Raw genomic sequence first — 23153 nt, 5'->3', positions numbered from 1 at the left:
CCCCACCCTCTCGAGGCCAAAAAACAACGTTTGATAGGGTTTTTGGCCAGTTTTGTGTTTTTGGTCATAAAAAAAAAAAAAAAATTTAATTTTTTAATTTTTTAATTTTCTAGTTAGTTTTCATTATTTGTCATTTATTCTAATTTTTTTATGAGGTTTTTTGTTGTATGACCAGGTCCTCTCATCTTGGTGATTTAACATTCGACCCAAAATTAGAGAGCACTTTGCGCAGGTTAAGGAAGGAATCTCAGAGAAATTCTTAGGAAAGCAATTTGGCCCTTGATTCCCAATTTGCTAGCAATTCTGATTTAGAAGAGGAGGACGTCATGGCTGGAAATCAAACTTTGAAAGAGCTTGTTGCCCCTGATTTGAATCAAGCACCTTTATGCATAACATTTCCTGTTTTAGATGCTGCTACTACTTTTGAATTAAAATCTAGACTAATACATCTCTTGCCCACTTTTCATGGCCTTGCAGATGAAGATCCTCACAAGCATTTAAAGGAGCTTCATGTGGTTTGCACGAGTATGAAACCTACGGGGGTGACCAAGGAGCAAATTAAATTAAGAGCTTTTCCATTCTCTTTGAAGGATGCAACTAAGGATTGGCTCTATTATCTACCCTCCGTGACTATAACCACATGGAATGAGATGAAGAGATTGTTTTTGGAGGAATATTTCCAAGCTTCGAGGGCGGCAAACATTCAGAAAGAAATTTGTGGTGTAAGGCAGCACAACGGAGAATCCCTACATGAATACTGGGAACGTTTTAAGAAATTATGTGCAAGCTGCCCCTATCATCAAATTAGTGAGCAGCTACTGATCCAGTACTTCTATGAGGGCCTCTTTTACATTGATAGGAGCATGATTGATGCTGCTAGTGGAGGAGCTTTGGTGGATAAGACTCCTAAGGCCGCAATAAACTTGATTGCAAATATGGCGTCAAATGGTTGTAGGTAACATGCAAACAGTGAAGGCTTGTGGAATTTGTTTGGTAGTAGGGCATCCAACTGATATGTGCCCAACTTTTCAAGAGGAGCCTGTTGAGCAAGTGAATGCAGTAGGTGGTTTCCTGGACAACCACAAAGGAAGTATGGTCCCTATTCGAGTACATATAACCCGAGATGGAGTGATCACCCCAATCTTGGCTATGGGAATCAACAAGTGAATCAGCCCCACCCTCAAAACCACCCAAATTACCAGCAATATAAGCAGCCATACCCCCTTAGACAACAACCAGGCCAAACTTCTAATTCTGGTATGTCTTTAGAAGATATTGTTAAGTCTCTTGCCACTAATACTTTGCAATTTCAACAGGAGATGAGGGCTAGTGTTCAAAGTTTGGAGAATCAGATGGGACAGATGGCAACCACAATAAGTAAGCTGGAGGCGCAAAGTTTAGGGAAATTACCCTCTCAAATGGTGGTAAATCCAAGAGAAAATGTAAGTGTGATCGTCTTGAGGAGTGGTAAAGAGGTTGAGATTCCAATAAAGGCTGCCCCTACATCGTTGAAGGAAGAAAATGAGAGAAACATCGTTGTAGACAGGAACGTTCCCAATGACGATGGTATTCCTAAGAGTAAGTTTCTACCTCTGTCCAATTATAAACCAATACCTCCGTTTCCTCAAGCTTTAGCAGAATCTAGAAAAGATGTGCAATACAGAGATTTATATGAGACTTTTCATAGATGCGAGGTAAATATTCTACTTTTAGATGCTATTAAACATGTACCTCGTTACGCTAAATTCTTGAAAGAACTGTGTACAATTAAGAGGAAACAGAAACTTAAAGGGTGTGAAAAGGTGAGAGTAGGAGAGAATGTTTCTGCAGTGATTCAAAGAAAACTCCCAACGAAGTGCAAAGATCCAGGTATGTTTACTATCCCTTGTACGATAGGTAACACTAGGTTTGAGAAGGCCATGATAGATTTAGGAGGTTCTATAAATGTCATGCCATATTCTTTATATGCTTCTTTGAAACTTGGACCTTTGAATAAAACTGGTGTTGTGATTCAATTAACTGATAGATCTAATGCCTATCCTAAGGGTGTAGTTGAGGATGTTTTGGTACAAGTTAATGACTTAGTTTTCCCTACTGATTTCTATGTGCTTGATATAGAAAATGGAGATAAATCTGCATCTATTTTGTTAGGAAGACCCTTCTTAAAAACATCCAAGACTAAGATAGATGTTCATAGTGGCATACTTACCATGGAATTTGATGGTCAAATCGTTAAGTTTAATATTTATGATGCCATGAAATATCCTGATGATGATGAAGATAATCCTGTTTATTCTATTGATGTGATTGATTCTTTAGCACAGGAAGTTTTTGAACTTGATGGAAAAGATGGAAGGGAGTTGCCATTAGTAAGCATCTTGAGGAAGAGAATGAGGAGTTAGCTTTGAATACTGATTTGTAGGAAACTGTTGCAGTGTTGAATGATTCTCCAAAGTTACAGTAGTCAGGTAACGTTCCTTATATTGCATTACCAATTTCTAACGAGCGGCCTTTACCCTCTGTTTTGCAAGCCCCCATTCTAGATTTGAAGCCTCTCCTTAGTTACCTCAAGAATGTGTTCCTTGGAGACGGAGAAATGTTACCGGTGATCATCTCAAGTAAACTCAGTGCATCACAAGAAGAAAAGCCTTGAGTGCTGGGAGGCAACCCAAGGGGAGTTTGTTTTCTTATTCTCGCATTTTAAATTTTGGTTATTTTTGCATTTTCTTTGCATTTCATCTTACATTGGGGAAAATGTCAGTTTTAAGTGTGGGGGAAGAGATTTAGGTTGTATTTTAATTTGTTTTAGGTTGTGTTTTAATTTGTTTAAAAAAAAAAAAACAAAAAAAAAAAACAAAACAAATAGTTTTTTGTTTTTAGGAAGGTTTATGCTTTAAGTCATGTCTTTGAACGTCTAGTGATGCATGAAATAGTAACTTGACTTTGTTATTGAGCATTATTCTTTGATTAGGGATGTGAGTAATATTTCATAAAAATAGAGTTAATTAGATTTGAATTCTTGTAGTTTTGAAAACAATATGTCTTGAGAAGTGTGTGAACTTGGTGACGAAGCATGATTGAGGAGTGTATAACAACCCTTAAAAAAAGAAAAAAGAAAAAATCGTTTCTCTTAAGCTAGTCTAAATTTGGGTTTAAGCAAATAGGAAAAAGAAAAGAAAGGGGATGTGAGCGCGAGATGGAGCATAAAATGCATCACTCATAAACACAACCATGAAATGAGATGGAGCATAAAATGCACCATTTTTTTCAAAACAGAAAAAAAAAAAAAAAAAAATCCCTAGTTGCTACCCAGTTTGTAGTAGCAAAGAGAAACAGTTGAGGAAAAAGTTGAGAGCTAAGTGAGAGCTAAGTTGTACATGAATTGGGGTGATTAGTTCCTTGTTGCATTGACTGATTGAGAGTAATTTGGAAAATGATGAAGAGAGATGAATGTCATAACTCTACTTATTTTATTTTGTTGCTGCCTAAGTTAGGTATGAATATGCATGGATTAACATTGTTGCTTTTGCATCATGATGGTGTTTTGATGACTTGAGTGTTGTAGTGGTGTGTTGAATTAGTTTGCCAAGGACGTGCAAAGCTAAGTGTGGGGGAATTTGATGAGAATGCAAAATGTCATATTTACCCCCCCTTAATGTCTAGTCTTCTATACTTATTTTTTTGCCTAAATGTACTCCATTATATCTATTTTATTTAGGATGCAAATGGAGGCATTAAATGCCAAAACGGAACTAATTAAGTGAATTTGACAGGTTCAAAATTGTTCATAATATGGGCATAACGGTAAGACTGCTTTACACGAGGATACTTGTAGAAATATATCAAGTAGAATATGTATAGTAGCAAAAGTAAATGGGCCCAAAGTTTTTTTTATTTAATATAAAATTATTTATACAAAAAAGAGTATCATTTACAAAATGGTATTAAAACAGTAGACATTGTAGCTATTGCTCTTCGCTTGCCAACGCCCATCCACTACGTTCTCACCAGATCCTGCAACCACAAAGAAAAACAACGGGGTGGGCACAAAATAATGCTTAATAAGTAAATCCTCTACTCGACTGTCCCCGTAAACTTTTCTATAATTCTTTCCTTACAGTTTTCATCTTTCACACAGCTCTCTTTACTTAACTGCGCTATATGTCATGGCCTCATCTTACTGGAGGCAAGATGGGTGGAGTTCACATGGCACATCCACTCTTCGTGACTTTCGGGTGGAGACAACAAAGCACCAAACCCGTTTTTCAACTTTTGGGTGGAGATCACAAAGCACCAAGCCCATTCTCATACTTATCGGGTGGAGATCACAAAGCACCAGCCCATTCTCATACTTATCGAGTGGAGATCACAAAGCACCAACTCGTTTTTACTACTATGGGTGGGGGAGATCACAAGCACTAACCAATTGGAGTAACTATGGGTGGAGATCACAAAGCACCAGCCGTTCTTAGTGCTCTTCATCCTTCTACTCTTAGAGTAGTTCATTCACACAGTCTTACTCTTTCTCAAAACTAGATTCATAGTGTAGCTTAAAGCTTAGAGTAGGTTAGTCACAAAGTTCTCTACTCTTTCTCAAACTACTTCTCAAATGCACAATTAATGCATATGGATGGTTCATGCTCATTAATGCACTTGGAAATGCCATTAGCAATGTAGCAAAAATGAAGGTTCACAATCAGCTCATACTCTCTTAGGCATTCATCAAATAATAGTGTGTATACCTACACTCACTTTATTTATAAGTCTCCCTCTCTTGAACCATCCAAATGGGGGGAAAAACTCATCACCAAGCTATAATCCTACCATAATTTAGCACTTCCAAAGAGATTCTCAATCTCCCCAATTTCATCACAAACTACATTCTCATCACACATCACCTTCTCAATTGAAGTGTATTAACAACCACAAAATAATACTCATCTCAACCCAAGTTCTCAATAACATAACATATATATGCATAAATAAATCTACAAAGGATTTCTCAAATATCAATTGGATTGGGGATTTACTTACTTTGATGGTGTGATTCCACTAACACTTCTCTTTTCCTTAGTAACATTGTCCTTCTCTACAAACTTTAAACAATAAAACCATAAGACTTCAATATACAAATATATGCAAAACTCACATCTAAAGCAAGAATCCTTACCTTAGGATGCCTAGATTAATTTCTACCAAGTCCAACTAAAAAACTCTCAAAATCCTTGAAAGATGAAGGGAAGATTGAGAGGAAATGGAGAATGGAAGAGGCGATGGAAGAGAGTGAATGAGGGTTACTAATAACTTAACCCTTTTTTAGCCCAAATTATCTTATTCATTTCCATTTACCCTACTCTTTCTAGGAATTTCACTTTTACCATTTGAATTCTTTGCCAATCACCTCATTTAAATATTTTCCATGTAATTTCCTTGCATTCACTCCCCACTTTTCTTGCTAATTAGGGGTAGAATGGTCATTGTGCCCCAAAGAAAGAATCTCTAGAAACTCAAATAACATTGTCAAGCCCTCACCGTGGTGAAGTGGTAACACCCACTTGAGGTACAGTAGTTGCTGTTTCTTCTTTCGCTCTTATTTGAGTTGGTTTTGGGATTATCGTTGATTGAATGGGTGTTGAATGTTTGCCCTGAAATTGGTGGAGAATAGAAGAAGTTTAGTGTACCAAGCTTCGCCGGGGCGAAGAAGAATCTTCGCGCGGCGAAGAGAGTGTTGGACCACCGGAAACTCTCTGGACGGTTTCGCCGCGGCGAAATAAACTTCTTGCCGCGGCGACGGGGGCGATTAGATGTTTGTTGAGTTTAGATATTTTCTTCCTAAGGGCAATTTGACTATTCTACCCCTAATTAGCAGGAAAAGTGGGGAGTTAATTGTAAGATTTTTCATGGAGAATATGTTGATATGGGGGTGAGTTTGTAATGAATCAAAGGATATGATAGAATTTCCAAAGAAGAGTAAGGGCAAAATGGGAATGATTGTGTTTAATACTTCATCAAAAGGAATTAGAATTAACAAACCTTCATTTCTTCTTCTCAAACGGCAACTCTCCATCTTTACTCCTCTCAACTTCTCTTTCCTTTTGATCAAGGATTTCAAGGGGTTTTTGAAGTGATTGGGGTAGAAAAAGCAACCTAAGGCTTCCTAAGGTGGATTTCACTAAGTTGTGTGTTGGGAGTTTAACCTATAGGAGTTTGAGGGTTTTTTTTTTTTGGTTAAGAGTAGAGGAAAAGTCAAGCAAAACAAGTGAAAGGAAAGAATTTGTGAAGTCTCTCCATAACAAGGTAAGTAAAACCCAACCCAAGTTGAGATTTATAAATTCTCTTGATTAGGGTTTTGATAGAAATGATGTATGTATGTGATGTGCATGTAATATGCCATTGTGAAGGCTTAAATAGAGATTTCTATGCTTGTGAAGTTTACACCTTGCAAATATGAGAAATGAGTTGTGGGTTGGCAAGGTAGTTTGGTGGAATTGAAGGGGTGTTATGGAACCCTTTTGGAAGTGTTTTGTTTGACAGGTTTTTATGGCTTATGAAGGGTTTTTCCCCATTTTGATGGTTAGGAAAGTTTTAGAATCATGGCTATAATAGAGTTTATAGTGCACGAGGTTGTTTGATGAAATGCCTAATAGAGGTTTGAGTGAGTAGGAACCTAATTCTTGCAACATTGCATTTTGGCATTTCATAAGTGCATTAGTGGAGATGAACCACCATAGGCACTAATGGTGCATTGAAAAGTGACCTAAGAAAGGGTAGGAAATTGGTATTGCAATTACCTATGAGTAGAGAGCTTGGCGGATGCAATTACTCTAATGGTAGAGAGCATTGAAAAAGCTACAATAGAATGAATTAGAAGAGTAGTATAGTTGGGATGATGCTTGGTGATCATCACCGACCGTTATGGGATCGGATTGATGCTTTGTGATCATCATCCGAATAGCCTTAGAGATGGGTCGATGCTTTGTGATCGTCACCAATGAGTAATGAAATGGGTAGATGCTTTGTGACCACTACCCGGGTTAGTTGTTAGATAAGTGGGTTGAGCTTTGTGACCATCATCCAACATTTAGTAGAAGCGGGTTGATGCTTTTGGATCATCACCCGACAGTGACTAGAGACGGGTTAATGCTTGGTGATCGTTCCCTAGAGTCATGAGAAACGGGTAGGTGCTAGGTGACCTCCACCCCATAGTTAGGAGAACCGAGTAGGTGCTTTGTGACCCCACTGGTAGTCACTAAAAATGGGTTGGTACTGTGTGATTCCACCGCTAGTCATGAAGAGTGAGATGGTACTGTGGAATTCCACCCGTAGTCATGAAGAGTGAGATGGTGAGTGTGAACGCCATCCGGCCGTACCCGGGTAAGATGAGGCCAGATTTTAGTAGAAACAGAGATAGAATCAGAAACAGTATAAGGAAAGAATTAAGAGTATACATACGGGACAGACAGATAGAGGTTTTAATTACTGAGCATTATTTTGTGCTCACCCGTTATTTTCCTTTGTGGATGCAGGATCTAGGTGATGTATGCAGTCGGAGGGGCATCGGCAAGCGAAGAGAAATAGCTACTCTGTTTCCCCTGTTTGTCTTTTAAAATAATTTGTAAACAGTACTTTGTGTATAAAAGACATATGAATTATAATGAAAAGAAATTTTGGGCCCAATTTTATATGTTATTATGCATGCATTGTACTAGTTTTCAGCAGATGTTACATTTTGGTATCAGAGCAAAGATTTTGGGATTGAACAGTGTACTATTCTCATCGCCACGACGTTTCTATAACCACTGGGGGAGTAATTCTTTCCTTACAGTAATTGTTTCTTGAGTTCATTAGTGTAATTATTTTGTAGATGAGGCGTAGTTATCGAAATCGCGTAAGGGTGTGGTGAATGAAGGAGAACCTTCTAACCCACCAGAGTCTACGCCCCCCCCTTGGATGAAGCTAGAATCCGGGGAATTTACAGCAAGTTATGGCAGAAACTCAGGGGAGAGTTGTACCCCCGTACAGTACCGCCAGTTACAATGTCGAAAGAGGACAACGTACATCCCCAGTAAGAACAGTTGAACCGATTTACGGTCTTTCAGTCAGCATCAACCCTCAGAGTTTAAGGGTACTACAGATCAGTAATAGCAGAAGAGTGGCTTGGGTCAGTAGAACGAGCCACGGGTTTATTCCCATGTCAGACCGGGAGAAGATCCGTTGTGCGAGTTTCTTGTTTCGGGGTGATGCCCGAATTTGGTGGGAATTAATGGAAGAAAACTCATGACGTGACAGTAATGACGTGGGAAGAGTCAGGCAAGAGTTTGAGGCCACGTATAGAACAGAGGCCAAGTTCATGAGAAGGTCCAAGAATTTATCAGTTTACAGCAAGGGACTAGCGCTGTGAAAGGTACTCGTGAGATTCAACTCTCTTGCAAGTGTGCACGGGATAGTTAGTACTCGGCCTTGAGAAGGGATAAGTTTGTGCATGGATTGAAGCCGGAGATAGCCCGGGATATTATGACAAGCTCCAACCCTCCTTGAAATTATAGTGACGCTTTGGGCGGGCGTGAAGGCGGAGATTTTTGAGAATAAATCTTCCCCGTAGGATCTCGACAGGAGAACCGAAGGAGCTACCCTTGCTCCCAGAGGGAGAAAGCATGAGGGTGTAAGAAGGTAAAGAAATGAAGAATCAGAAGAAGAGTGAAGTTCAGTATAGACGAATAGAAAGGAGTGGAAGATAAGCGACCTCGACGGAAGGGTTTCCTCCTTGCCTAAATGCGGGAAGAATCCCCGGAGAAGTCTGAGGGATCAGAGAGGTGTGTATAGGTGCCGACAGCCAGGGACATGATGAGAGATTGTAAAGCTCTCTTCACACCACTCAGGTTCAGGAGTGGTACTGCGAATGCTAGAGTTTTACTGTGGCACAAGGGGAAGCAGAGGCCAGTCCATCAGCCGTTACTGGTCCGTTATTATTTCATCAGTCCCTTATATGCTTTAATTGACTAGGTGCTACTCATTCGTTCATATCTTATGGGATGCTTGAGAGATTAGGTTTGAAACCTACTAGAGCGACTTAACCCATTAAGATAGAAATACCCGATGGGGTTATGTGTTGACTCAAGAGATTTTGTTAAGAGAGTCCTTAGTGATCAGGGTAGGAGTTAACGTTGACTTAATAGTTTCTGATATGCCCAATTTTGATGTGATTTGGGTATGGACTTCTAGGAAGGTATGGAGTAGAGATTGACTGTCGGAAAAAGAAGCGAGGGTAACCTCGATAGTGGAGATAAGTTTAGTTTTGGAGAAGGCCATCAGTTGAGCATGCTGATTAGTAAGTGAAAGCCAGGAAGATGTTGAGAAAGGGGTGTTCGGGATATATTGCCCATGTAGTGTGTAGAGGGTGATGTTCCACAGTTAGATTCAGAGGGTGCCAATAGTTCGAGACTTCCTAGATGTGTTTCCGGAAGAGTTACGGGTTTGCCTCCAGAGGGGAGTAGATTTAGTATCGAACTGCACCAGGGACAGCACCAATATCTAAAGCCCCTTATCGAATGGCCCAGCTGAGCTCCAAGAATTAAAGAAGCAACTCCAAGAGCTTTAGATAAAGGCTTTATCCGACCAAGTATTCCCTTGGGAGCTCCATCTGTTGTGAAAAAGAAGGTGGATCACTAAGGATGTGTATTGATTATAGGGAGTTGAATAAAGTTACAGTGAAGAATAAGTACCCGCTACCCCGGATAGAGACCTTTTTGATCAGTTGAAAGGAGCGGCAGTGTTCTCCAAAATTGATTTGAGGTCGGGGATCATCAGGTAAGAGTGGCTGACAAGATGTGGCTAAAACTGCCTTTCGTACCAGATATGGGCATTATGAATTTGTAGTGATGCCTTTGGCTTGACTAATGCCCCAGCAGTTTTATGGACTTGATGAACAGGGTATCCATGAGTATTGGATCAGTTTATGTTGTCCATCGACACATTTTGATTACTCAAAGCAAGAGAAGAGCATGAGAGACACTTGAGGTTAGTATGCACGGCTAGAGAAAAGAAGTTGTGTGCTAAATTTTCCAAGTGTGAGTTTTGGCTGAACCAAGTGATATTCCTGGGTCATACCGGTCGAAGGAAGGGATTTCGGTAGACCGAGTAAAGTGCAGGCAATCCGGAATGGCAGAGCCGAGAACAGTGAAAGAAATCAGGAGTTCTTAGGCTTAGCAGGTTACTACCGACGATTTGTAGTAGGATTCGCCAGTTGGCTAAACCGTTGACAGCCTTACCAACAGAAAACTCCTTTTGTCTGGTCAACAGCATGTGAGAAAGCTTTCAAGAGTGAAGAAGAGTTAACATCAGCTCCTGTACAGTGTTACCGCAGGAGGGTGTAGATTATGACATTTATACAGAGCCTCTCTGCAGGGACTTGGCGCTGTGCTAATGCAGTTAGGTAGGGTTATAGTTATGCTTCTCGTCAATTGAAGAGTACGAGACCAGATACCCTACGCAGACTTAGAAATAGCAGCCGTGGTCTTTGCCTTAAAGATTTGGAGGCATACCTTTATGGTGTGAAGAGTATATCTACACCGATCATAAGAGTCTAAAGTACTTCTTCACTCAAAAGGAGTTGAATGAGGCAAAGAGTGGTGTTAGAACTGGTCAAGGATATGATTGTGAGATCAAGTACCAAACAGGGAAAGCCAATGTAGTAGCCGATGCTTTGAGTAGAAAAGCCTATGTTTTCGGCTTACCAAGCAGAAGAAAGAGTAATAGAAGAATTGTCTAGGAGAGATTGAAGTGGTTCGGGGGAGAAATTGCCAGCCTGGAGTTCAGTCCTCTTTACTAGAGGAAATTAGAGAAAGCAAGGGAGATAGGGGTGTCAGAAAACAGTCAGCAAGTGCGTGAGGCAAGACAGCAGAGTTCTTTGTGAAGATGGTGTCCTCTATTTCAGAAATCGGTTGTGCATCCCTCCAAATGAGGAGTTGAAACAGAAATTTTTAGGAGGCTCATGAACACACCGTACACCGCTCATCCGGGAGCAACCAAGATGTATCAGGATGTTAAGAAGGTATTGGTGGTCAGGTATGAAGAAAGACATTGCAGAGTTTGTGGCTAAATGTCTAACCTGCCAGCGGTGAAAGCAGAACTCAACGGCCGTCAAGGTTGCTTCACCATTGAGTATTCCAGAGTGGAAATGGGAGAGGTTTCAATGGATTTTATCACGGGTCTTCCCAGAGTCAGAAAGGATTAATGCTATATGGGTGATTGTGGATAGGTTAACCAAGTCAGCCCATTTTCTTTCAGTAAAGGAAAGTCCACTACAGATCATGGCTCAGATTTACCTCAAGGAGATAGTCAGATTGCATGGTGTGCCCAAGACTATAGTATCAGATAGAGATTCAGATTTGTTTCAGCCTTCTGGACAAGTTATGAGGAGTTGGGTACCCGTTTAGCATTCAGTACTGCCTATCATCCTCAGACAGATGGCCAAACCAAAGAGAGAACGAACAGGTGTCGAGGATATGTTGAGGCCTGTTGCATGGATTATAGAGTATCCTGGCGAGATGTTACCATTAGTGGAATTTCCTACAACAACAGTTATCAATCTACAATTAGAATGGCGCCTTACGAGGCTTTGTATGGTAGACGGTGTAGGTTTCCGCTTCATTGGTGATGAATAGGCGAAAGAGATGAGTTGAGTACGCTCTTGGGCCAGAGAACCACGAAACTAGTAGAGATGTGGAAGTTAATCGAAATAGAATGAAACAAGCCCAAGATCGACAGAAAAGTTATGCCGACTTGAAGAGGAAAGAGGTGGAATTCCAAGTGGGCGACAAAGTGTTTCTGAAAGTTTCCCCTACAAGCGAGTAATGCGCTTCGGAAGCAAAGGGAAGTTAGCACCGAGGTATGTAGGTCCTTTTGAGTCTTGCAACGAGTAGGAAAGGTGGCCTACAGATGGCTACCACCAGCATGGACAGGGTAGATGTCTTCCATGTCTCGATGCTACGGAAATATGTAGTGATCCCCTCCACATCCTGAGGTAGAGGACTTGAAGTAGCAGAATCTAGTATATGAAGAACGTCCAGTTCAGATTTTAGATCGAAGGGTTAAAGAACTTCGAAACAAGAGTGTTCCGCTAGTAAGGTCCTTTGGAGGAAACACAAAGTGGAAGAGGCCAATTGGGAAGTAGAACGGGACATGCGAATCGTTTCCCAGAGTTATTTGCATGAATTCGGGGACGAAATTCTTTTAAGGGGGGAAGAATTGTAACGCCCACTTGAGGTACGTAGTTTGTTTTTCTTTCGCTCTTATTGAGTTGGTTTTGGTATTATCATTTGATTGAATGTGTTGAATGTTGCCCTGAAATTGGTTAAGAATAGAAGAAGTTAGTGTCCAAGCTCGCCGGGGCGAGAAGAATCTTCGCCGCGGGAAATGTGTTGAGACCACTGGAAACTCTCTGGACGTTTCGCCGCGGCGACATAAATTCTTCGCCGCGGGACGGCCGATTAGAATGTTTGTGAGTTTTAGATATTTTCTTCCCTAAGGGCAATTTGACTATTCTACCCCTAATTAGCAGGAAAAGGGGGGAGTTAATTGTAAGGATTTTTCATGGAGAATATGTTGATATGGGGGTGAGTTTGTAATGAATCAAAGGATATGGATGGAATTTCCAAAGAAGAGTAAGGGCAAAATGGGAATGATTGTGTTTATATTCATTAAAAGGAATTAGAATACAAACCCTCATTTCTCTTCTCAAACGCAACTCTCCATCTTTTTCCTCTCAACTTCTCTTTTCTTTTGATCAAGGTTTCCAAGGGGTTTTTGAAGTGATTTGGGGTAGAAAAGCAACCTAAGGCTTCTAGGGAAGGATTTCTACTTAGTTGTGTGATTTGGGAGTTTTAACTCTATATTGAAGTTTGAGGGTTTTTTTCTTTTGGTTAGAGTAGAGGAAAAGTCAAGCAACAAGTGAAAGGAAGAGTTGTGAAGTTCTCCATAACAAGGTAAGTAAACCAACCCAAGTTGAGATTTATAATTTCTTGATTAGGGTTTTTGAGAAATGATGTATGTATGTGATGTGCATGTATATGCCATGTGTGAAGGTTAAATAGAGATTTCTATGCTTTGTGAATGTTTACACCTTGCAAATATGAGAAATGAGTTGTTGGGTTGGCAAGGTAGTTTGAGATGGAATTGAAGGGGTGTTATGGAACCCTTTTTGGAAGTGTTTGTTGACAGGTTTTATGGCTTTGTGAAGGGGTTTTCCCCATTTTGGATGGTTAGAAAAGTTTTAGAATCATGGCTATAATAGAGTTTTATAGTGCACATGAGTTGTTTGATGAAATGCCTAAAGAGGTTTGAGTGTGGAGTGATGAACTAATTCTTGCAACATTGCAGTTGGCATTTTAAGTGCATTGTGGAGATGAACCATCACTAGGCACTAATGGTGCATTGAAAAGTGACTAAGAAAGGGTAGGAAACTTGTGTATGCAATTACCCTATGAGTAGAGAGCTTGGTGGTGCAATACTCTAAGGTAGAGAGCATTGAAAAATGCTACAATAGAATGAATTAGAAGAGTAGTATAGTGGGATGATGCTTGTGATCATCACCCGACGTTATGGGAATCGGATTGATGCTTTGTGATCATCATCCGAATAGCCTTAGAGATGGGTCATGCTTTGTGATCGTCACCCAATGAGTAATAGAAATGGGTAGATGCTTTGTGACCACTACGGTTAGTGTTAGATAAGTGGGTTGATTCTTTGTGATCATCATCCAACATTTAGTAGAGAAGCGGTTGATGCTTTGTGATCACACCGACAGTGACTAGAGACGGGTTAATGCTTGGTGATCGTTACCCAAGTCATGAGAAACGGGTAGGTGCTAGGTGCCTTCACCCGATAGTTAGGAGAACCGAGTAGGTGCTTTGTGACCCCACTCGGTAGTCACCAAGAATGGGTTGGTAATGTGTGAATTCCACCCGTAGTCATAAGAGTGAGATGGTATGTGTGAATTCACCGTATCATGAGAGTAGATGGTGCTGTGTGAACGCCATCCGGGTACCTCCGGTAAGATGAGGCCAGGATGTTTAGTAGAAACGAGATAGAATCAGAAACAGTATAAGGAAAGAATTAGAAGTTATACATACGGGGACAGACAGATAGAGGGTTTTACTTATGAGCATTATTTTGTGCTCACCCCGTTATTTTCCTTTGTGGATGCAGGATCTAGGTGATGATGCAGTCGGAGGGGCGTCGGCAAGCGAAGGAGAAATAGCTACACTGTTTCCCTGTTTGTCTTTTTAAATAATTTTGTAAACAGTACTCTTTGTGTATAAAGACATATGAATTTAATGAAAAGAAATTTTGGGCCCAATTTTATTGTTATTATGCATGCATTGTACTGTTTTCAGCAGAGATGTTACGAAAAATCTTTTTCGCCCAGCGAAAACTGACAGAACTACACCGTAGGTTTAGGACTTCAGCCACGGCGAAGCTTCTTCTTCACCCCGGCGAAGTTTGTAACACAAAATTCGCCAAGTCTTTTACAAGTTTCAGGGCAACACTCAACCAATTCACAATATCCATTCAACGAAGGACCAACAAACAATATTAACAATATAACAACACAATTAAGAGCAAAACAATAAAGATTCAAGCAATGCAACGTAAAATAGCTATATACCTCAAGTGGGCGTTACAATAACTCTCTTATCCGAGCTCTGATTGAGATGATTCAAAATGATGTGGAACCATAAGAAAGAGATCTACAACTTTTATGTTTTGAGTTTGGAGATATACTCACTGCATCAAGGTTGTAATTGGGCTTCAAGTTGACGCACCTGCACTGTGACGTTCTGGAACATTCTGCCTTATTAAATAGAGCAGATTATCATTGGAAGTTTTAAAGAATGTGGCATGACGTTACAGCTAGACACACCACTTTCTTGTTTTATTTAGGACTTTTTTATTTTCAATTAATTAGAATCTAATTAGGATATTAGAATATTTTGAGGAGACTTAGTAGAATTCAAATATGAATTTGAATTGGATATTCTAAGAAAGGAGGGAGATAAGATTAGGGAGTACACCTAAACACACGCCTCTCTTCTCTCTTCTCAATTCTTCTCCTTTGAATTTTCGTGATGGCCATGAGTGGCTAATTTTTATAACTTGGTTGAAGGAAACAAGCCTCAAAATCAATAAAATGTGAGATCAATCTGGTTTTTTTCTTTAAGTGTTCAATTTATGTTTGAGTATTGGATGTTCTTCTATGCATAGTTATGATTGTTGCATTTAATTACTAGGAGCCCTAGCTACTAGTTTATTAATTGTTGCAATCTATGCTAAGTTAGATATCAAATCCGTAATTGTTTGATCCCCTAATGTGAAGTAATTAGGGTTAAGAATTTACTGCGTCAGGAAATATTAAGTCTTAAGAGAACATTTGACTGAATAAATGCAACCGATCTCTCGATCTCTCTAGGTCTTAAGGTTGCCACTAGATTAAATCTTAGCACTTGTCTAGGGTTGTTTGTAGTAAGGTTAATTAGATCGCTTATTTCTTAATAATTACAACAAAGGAGAGATAGGAAAATAGTTCAACGGTGAATATTCAAAGTATGAATTGATTTATTTTTGCACGACGATCAGTTGTAAGATTCCGATTGTGGAGTCGACTTAGCAAGGTTTGTTATTTTTGATGATTAATTTGAATTGTTGTTTCCTAAAATTATTTCATTTAACTCACAACCCCCCCCCCCCCCCCCCAACCAATACTGGTTCACATACATTAAATTCGGCTAGACACTCTCCGTGAATGATCCAACTCACACTACTGCATGGTTTTTAGGTTTTAATTTTGGGTGCCTACGACAGCACGCCACCAACCTGGGGTGACAAACCATTTCAAGGAGTGGAAAGCATCAATGATAGTGCTACAAGCTGACTTACAGGTGAGTATTGTGTTGTGCAAGCTTTAATGTGCTGATTTGTCTCCTTTTGATGTAGGTGATGATTTGAGGACAAATCCTTCTCAAGAGGGGGAGAATGATGCAAACCAAGGAGCTGGACATGTTAATCATACAAGTGGGAATGGAGCTGAATTTGCACAAGATCCTTTGTCACTTCCTAGTGCCCCAATTACAAGACTTAGAGCCAAACGTCTCAAGGAAGCACTAAATAGGTTAATCCAAAAGAATTGGGCTGATTCTAAAAAGACCAAGATGGGCTCAAATAATAATCAAGGCCTAGTCCATGTCATCAAAGCAATTGAAAAGGGTAATTAGCATGTAAATTCGCAACCAACATGGTTTGACCATTAAAGGGTGTGAATTTGTTGAGTTTCAAGGATATTAAATAGGAGAATGACTTGGTCCTAGCTGGGCATGTTAAAATACGTTGAATCTAGTCATTTAGCTATTTTTGGCTCTCTTTAGAAGTCCATTTAGCATGGGGATTTACGTTTCAACAAAGCACTAAATGGGCTAATCCAAGAGAATTAGGCTGATTCTAAAAAGACCAAGATGGTCTCAAATAATAATCAAGGCCTAGTCCATGTCATCAAAGCAATTGAAGAGGCTAATTAGCATGCAAATCTGTAACTAGCATGGTTTGACAATTAAAGGCTGTGACGTTGTTGAGTTTCAAGGATATTAAAAAGGAGAATGACTTGGTCCTGGCTGGGCATGTTAAAATACATTGAATCTAGTCATTTAGCTATTTTTGGCTATCTTTAGAAGTCCAAGAGTCCTAAGAAATGTGCAGACTTGTTTAGGTTAATTTTTCTATTGTTTTTAAAGTTGTAATTATGACTTTGCCTATTCTTGGAGGGTTGTTCCAAGTACATAGATGGGTATTACAAATTTTAAAGATAGATTTGGTTATTCAGAAAATTATCATCTTGTGAGGTCTTGTGTTCCTCTTAGTTCTTAAAAAGAACTCTTGAACTTATCAAGCTAATCTTGTGGCGTTCAAAAAACCAAACTTATCACCTTGAATTCTTGAGAGAATTCTTAGGTTTTCTTGGTGTGGTGTTTCAATCCTTCGTAGTCTTGATTTTCATCTTGCTAGGCAACAAGTCAAGACTCAACAAATCTTGTCTTCACGATTTGGGGTTTCAATCCATCATTGTTATCGGGTTTCATCACAATTGTCGGTGGAGTTTATATTAGAACTCCAACCACTTAGCATGTCTTTTATTAAGCTTACCTTGGGTCTTCAAGAACTTCAAGCTCTCATGATCGGAATGAATGACAAATTCCCTCGGCCGCAAGTAATGCTGCCACGTTTGAAGAGTTCTCACTAACACATAAAGCTCCTTGTCGTAAGTAGGATAATTCAACGCTGCCCCACTTAGCTTTTCTCTAAAATAAGCAATTGGTTTGGAATCCTGCATCAAAACAGCTCCTATTCCATTCCCGAATGCATCACATTCTATCTCAAAAGCTTTATCAAAGTTAGACAAACACAACAAAGGTGCATTAGTTAGCTTATTTTTCAATGTTTTGAAAGCCTGGTCATGCACATTATCCCACTTAAAAACAACATTCTTTTTAACAAGTTCATTTAAAGATGCAGCAATAAAACAAAAATCTTTAACAAACCTTTGATAAAAACCTGCTAAACCATGGAAACTTCTCACCTCGTTCACATTCTTAGGTGTATGCCAGTCCCTTATTGCCTTTACCTTTTCTTCATCAACACTAATACCCTGCGAACTAATAACAAATCCAAGAAACACAATAGATTCCATGCAAAACGTGCACTTCTTAAGATTAGCATACAATTGGTGCTCTCTCAACACCCTAAACACAGCATGCAATTGTTTCACATGTTCATCCAAATTTTTGCTATAAACTAAAATATCATCAAAGTAAACTACCACAAATTTTCCTATGAAAGCACGCAAGACATGGTTTATTAACCTCATAAATGTACTAAATGCATTAGTTAAACCGAAAGGCATTACTAACCACTAATACAATCCATATTTACTTTTAAATGCAGTTTTCCAATCATCTCCCTCTTTCATGCGAATCTGATAATAGCCATTCTTTAAATCAATTTTAGAAAACAATTGAGAGCCATGGAATTCATCAAGCATATCATCTAATCCTCAGATAGGATGTCTATACTTTACCGTTATCTTGTTAATAGCACGACAATCCACACATGCACCATGTTCCATCTGTAACAACTGCTGTATAATTACTACAATGCATGCATAATTACAATAGAAAAATTGGGCCCAAAACTTTCTTTTCATTATAAGTCATAAGGTTCACAATCAGGCTCATACTTCTCTTAGGCATTCATCAAATAATAGTGTGTATACCTACACTCACTTTATTTATAAGTCTATCCCTCTCTGAACCATCCAAATGGGGGGAAAACTCATCACCAAGCTATAATCCCTACCATAATTTAGCACTTCCAAAGAGATTCTCAATCTCCTCCAATTTCATCACAACTACATTCTCATCACACATCAACTCTCAATTGAAGTGTATTAACAACCACAAAATAACTACTCATCTCACCCAAGTTCTCAATAACATAACATATATCATGCATAAATAAATCTCTCACAAAGGATTTCTCAAATATCAACTTGGATTGGGATTTACTTACCTGTGATGGTGTGATTCCACTAAACTTCTCTTTTCCTTAGTAACTTGTCCTTCTCTACAACTTTAAACAATAAAACCATAAGACTTCAATATACAAATATATGCAAAATCACATCTAAAGCAAGAATCCTTACCTTAGGATGCCTAGATTAATTCTCTACCAAGACCAACTAAAAACTCTCAAAAATCCTTGAAAGATTGAAGGAAGAATGAGAGGAAATGGAGAATGGAAGAGGCGATGGAAGAGAGTGAATGAAGGGTTCTTAAACTTAACCCTTTTAGCCCAAATTATCTATTCATTCCATTTACCCTACTCTTTCTTAGGAATTCACTTTTACCTTTGAATTCTTTGCCAATGCACCCTCATTTAAAACTATTTCCATGTAATTTCCTTGCATTCACTCCCCACTTTTCTTGCTAATTAGGGGTAGAATGGTCATTGTGCCCCAAAGAAAGAATTCTCTAGAAAATACACATTTTGTCAAGCCCTCACCGTGGTGAAGTGGTAACACCCACTTGAGGTACGTAGTTGCTGTTTCTTCTTTCGCTCTTATTTGAGTTGGTTTTTGGTATATTGTTTGATTGATGTGGTGTTGAATGTTTGCCCTGAAAATGGTGGAGAATAGAAGAAGTTTAGTGTACCAAGTTCGCCGGGGCGAAGAAGAATCTTCGCGCGTGCGAAGATGTGTTGAGACCACGGAAACTCTCTGGCGGTTTCGCCGCGGCGACATAAACTTCTTCGCCGCGGCGACAGGCCGATTAGAATGTTTGTTGAGTTTGATATTTTTTCCCTAAGGGCAATTTGACTATTCTACCCCTAATTAGCAGGAAAAGTGGGGAGTTAATTGGAAGGATTTTTCATGGAGAAATTGTTGATATGGGGGTGGTTTGTAATGAATCAAAGGATAGATAGAATTCCAAAGAAGAGTAGGGCAAAATGGGAATGATTGTGTTTATATTCATCAAAAGGAATAGAATTAACAAACCCTCATTTCTTCTTCTCAAAACGCAACTCTCCATCTTTATCCTCTCAACTTCTCTTCCTTTTGATCAAGGAGTTCCAAGGGGTTTTTGAAGTGATTTGGGGTAGAAAAGCAACCTAAGGCTTCCTAAGGTAAGGATTTCTACTTAAGTTGTGTGATTTGGGAGTTTTAACCTATTATTGAAGTTTGAGGGTTTTTTATTCTTTTGGTTAAGAGTAGAGGAAAAGTCAAGCAAAACAAGTGAAAGGAAGAATTTGTGAAGTCTCTCCATAACAAGGTAAGTAAACCCCAACCCAAGTTGAGATTTATAAATTCTCTTGATTAGGGTTTGATAGAAATGATGTATGTATGTGATGGCATGTAATATGCCATGTGTGAGCTTAAATAGAGATTTCTATGCCTTGTGATGTTTACACCTTGCCATATGAGAAATGATGTTGGGTTGCAAGGTAGTTTGAGATGGAATTGAAGGGGTGTTTGGAACCCTTTTGGAGTGTTTTTGACAGGTTTTTATGGCTTATGAAGGGGTTTTCCCATTTTGGATGGTTGGAAAAAGTTTTAGAATCAGGCTATAATAGAGTTTTAAGTGCACATGAGTTGTTTGATGAAATGCCATAGAGGTTTGGTGGGAGTGTGAACCTTAATTCTTGCAACTTGCATGTTGGCATTTCATAAGTGCATAGTGGAGATGAAACATCCATAGGCACTAATGGTGCATGTGAAAGTGACCTAAGAAAGGGTAGGAAACTTTGTATGCAATACCCATGAGTAGAGAGCTTGGCGGATGCAATACTCTAATGGGGAGAGCATTGAAAAATGCTACAATAGAATGAATATAAGAGTAGTATAGTTGGGATGATGCTGGTGATCATCACCCGACGTTTGGGAATCGGTTGATGCTTTGTGATCATCATCCGAATAGCCTTAGAGATGGGTCGATGCTTTGTGATCGTCACCCAATGAGTAATAGAATGGGTAGATGCTTTGTGACACACACCGGGTGGTTAGATAAGGGGGTTGATGCTTTGTGACCATCCATCCAACATTTAGTAGAAGCGGGTTGATGCTTTGTGATCATCACCCGACGTGACTAGAGAAGGGTTAATGCTTGGTGATCGTTACCCTAGAGTCATGAGAAACGGGTAGGTGTAGGTGACCTCCACCCGATAGTTAGGAGAACCGAGTAGGTGCTTTGTGACCCCCACTCGGTAGTCATAAAATGGGTTGGTACTGTGTGACTCACCCGTAGTCATGAGAGTGAGATGGTACTGTGGAATTCCACCCGCTAGTCATGAAGAGTGAGATGGTGCAGGTGAACGCATCCGGCGTACCTCGGTAAGATGAGGCAGATGTTTAGTAGACACGAGATAGAATCAGAAACAGTATAAGGAAAGAATTAAGAGTTATACATACGGGACAGACAGATAGAGGGTTTTACTTACTGAGCATTATTTTGTGCTCACCCGATTTTCCTTTGGTGAGGATCTAGGTGAGGATGCAGTCGGAGGGGCATCGGCAAGCGAAGAGAAATAGCTACTCTGTTTCCCCTGTTTGTCTTTTTAAAATGATTTTGTAAACAGTACTTTGTGTATAAAAGACAATGAATTATAATGAAAGAAATTTTTGGGGCCCAATTTTATTGTTATTTATGATGCATTGTACTAGTTTTCAGCAGATACATTTTTTGGTATCAGAGCAAAGATTTTGGGATTGAACAGGTGTACTATTCTCATCGCCACGACGTTCTCTAACCAACTGGTGAGTAATTCTTTCCTTACAGTAATTGTTTCTTGAGTTCATTAGTGTAATTATTTTGTAGATGAGGCGTAGTTATCGAAATCGCAGTAAGGGTGTGGTGAATGAAGGAGAACTTCTAACCCACCAGAGTCTACGCCCCCTCCCTGGTGAAGCTAGAATCCGGGGTGTACAGCAAGTTATGGCAGAAACTCAGGGGAGAGTTGTACCCCCCGTACAGGTACCGCCAGTTACAAATGTCGAAAGAGGACAACAACGGTCATCCCCCAGTACAGAACAGGTTGAACCGATTTACGGTCTTTTTAGTCAGCATCAAACCTCAGAGTTTAAGGGTACTAAGATCACCGTAATAGCAGAAGAGTGGCTTGGGTCAGTAGAACGAGCCAGGGTTTATTTCCCATGTCAGACCGGGAGAAGATCCGGTGTGGAGTTTCTTGTTTCGGGGTGATGCCCGAATTTGGTGGGAATTAATGGAAGAAAAACTCATGACGTGACAGTAATGACGTGGGAAGAGTTCAGGCAAGAGTTTGAGGCCAGTATAGAACAGAGGACCAAGTTCATGAAGGTCCAAGAATTTATCAGTTTACAGCAAGGGACTAGCGCTGTGAAAGAGTACTCGTGAGATCAACTCTCTTGCAGGTTTGCACCGGAATAGTTAGTACTCCGGCCTTGAGAAGGGATAAGTTTGTGCATGGATTGAAGCCGGAGTAGCGGGATATTATGACAAGCTCCAACCCCTCTTGAAATATAGTGACGCTTTGAGGCGGGCGATGAAGGCGGGGATTTTTGAGAATAAAATCTTCCGCTAGGATCCTCGACAGGAGAACCGAAGGAGCTACCCTTGCCTCCCAGAGGGAGAACGATGAGGGGGGTAAGAGGTAAAGAAGAAGAATCAGAAGAGAAGTTTCAGTATAGACGGAATAGAAAGGAGTGGGAAGAATAGCGACCTGGACGGAAGGGTTTCCTCCTTGCCCTAATGCGGGAAGAATCACCCGGAGAATGCTGAGGGATCAGAGAGTGGTTATAGGTGGCACAGCCAGGGCACATGATGAGAGATTGTAAAGCTTCTCTTCCCGAAACCATCAGAGTTCAGGAGGTACTGCGAATGCTAGAGTTTTAATGTGGCACAAGGGGAAGCAGAGGCCAGTCCATCAGCCGTTACTGGTCAGTTATTATTTCATTCAGCCTTATATGCTTTAATTGACTCAGGTGCTACTCATTCGTTCATATTATGGGATGCTTGAGAGATTAGGTTTGAAACCTAATAGAGCGACTTAACCATTAAGATAGAACTACCCGATGGGGTTAGTGTGTGGTGACTCAAGAGATTTGTTAAGGAGTCCTTAGTGATCCAGGGTAGGGATTAACCGTTACTTAATAGTTTTCGATATGCCCAATTTTGATGTGTTGGGTATGGACTTCCTAGGAAGGTATGGAGTAGAGTTGAGCTGTCGGAAAAAGAAGGCGGGTTTACCTCGATAGTGGAGATAAGTTTAGTTTTGGAGAGGCCATCAGTGAGCATGCTGATTAGTAAAGTGAAGCCAGGAAGATGTTGAGAAAGGGGTGTTCGGGTTATATTGCCCATGTAGTGTAGAGCGGTGATGTTCCACAGTTAGAAATTCAGAGGGTGCCAATGTTCGAGACTTCCTAGATGTTGTTCGGAAGAGTTACGGGTTGCCTCCAGAGAGGGAAGTAGAATTTAGTATCGAACTAGCACCAGGGACAGCACCAATATCTAAAGCCCTTATCGAATGGCCCCAGCTGAGCTCCAAGATTAAAGAAGCAACTCCAAGAGCTTTAGATA

The sequence above is a fragment of the Pistacia vera genome, unplaced genomic scaffold, assembly GCF_008641045.1.
Source record: "Pistacia vera cultivar Batoury unplaced genomic scaffold, PisVer_v2 Contig343, whole genome shotgun sequence".
Lineage (NCBI taxonomy): Eukaryota > Viridiplantae > Streptophyta > Magnoliopsida > Sapindales > Anacardiaceae > Pistacia > Pistacia vera.
Note: the sequence above shows the minus strand (reverse complement) of the source record.